The sequence below is a fragment of the Protomyctophum parallelum genome, assembly GCF_964188405.1.
Source record: "Protomyctophum parallelum genome assembly, chromosome: 1".
NCBI classification, from domain to species: domain Eukaryota; kingdom Metazoa; phylum Chordata; class Actinopteri; order Myctophiformes; family Myctophidae; genus Protomyctophum; species Protomyctophum parallelum.
This window is the reverse complement of record NC_139697.1, coordinates 104834812-104835599: the sequence shown is the minus strand read 5'-3', so window position 1 is coordinate 104835599 and position 788 is coordinate 104834812.

Below are 788 nucleotides of genomic sequence, written 5' to 3'. Positions count from 1 at the left end.
TTACATCCTCAGCAGAACCAAGGACGGGTGTTTTGCTGTTTTCCATCAATCAGCATATGCTTAAAATGGAGTTTGAATTTCCACTATAGGAAATAAATGCTTGAACATGTAGCTCTGTGACTGGCTTTCATCACTTACCCGTTATCAATACCTAATATTTAATATCTTACCCGTTATCAATGCCTAATATTTAATCTATTACCCGTTATCAATGCCTAATATTTAATCTATTACCCATTATCAATACCTAATATTTAATCACTTACCTGTTATCAATACCTAATATTTAATCTCTTACCTGTTATCAATACCTAATATTTAATCTCTTACCTGTTATCAATACCTAATATTTAATCTCTTAAGGGCAGTCCATACTGTCTCCGACCACCAAACTTTTCGTCGGAAAGATCAGACTTAATTTTTTCTTCCGAAGTAGAGTTCGGAGAGTCACAACATCTGGGAGCGCAGCTTTCAGAACAAAAATTCTGAGAAATGCGTTTCAGAAATTGCGAGTGACGTCATGTTGTAGTTTTACCGGAGCTTTCCGACGAAAAGTTCGTTTAATCTCTTACCCGTTATCAATACCTAATATTTAATCTCTTACCCGTTATCAATACCTAATATTTAATCTCTTACCCGTTATCAATACCTAATATTTAATCTCTTACCCGTTATCAATACCTAATATTTAATCTCTTACCCGTTATCAATACCTAATATTTAATCTCTTACCCGTTATCAAGACGTTTAACGGCCATATATCCCAACTGATGATGCTTGGCCTTCCA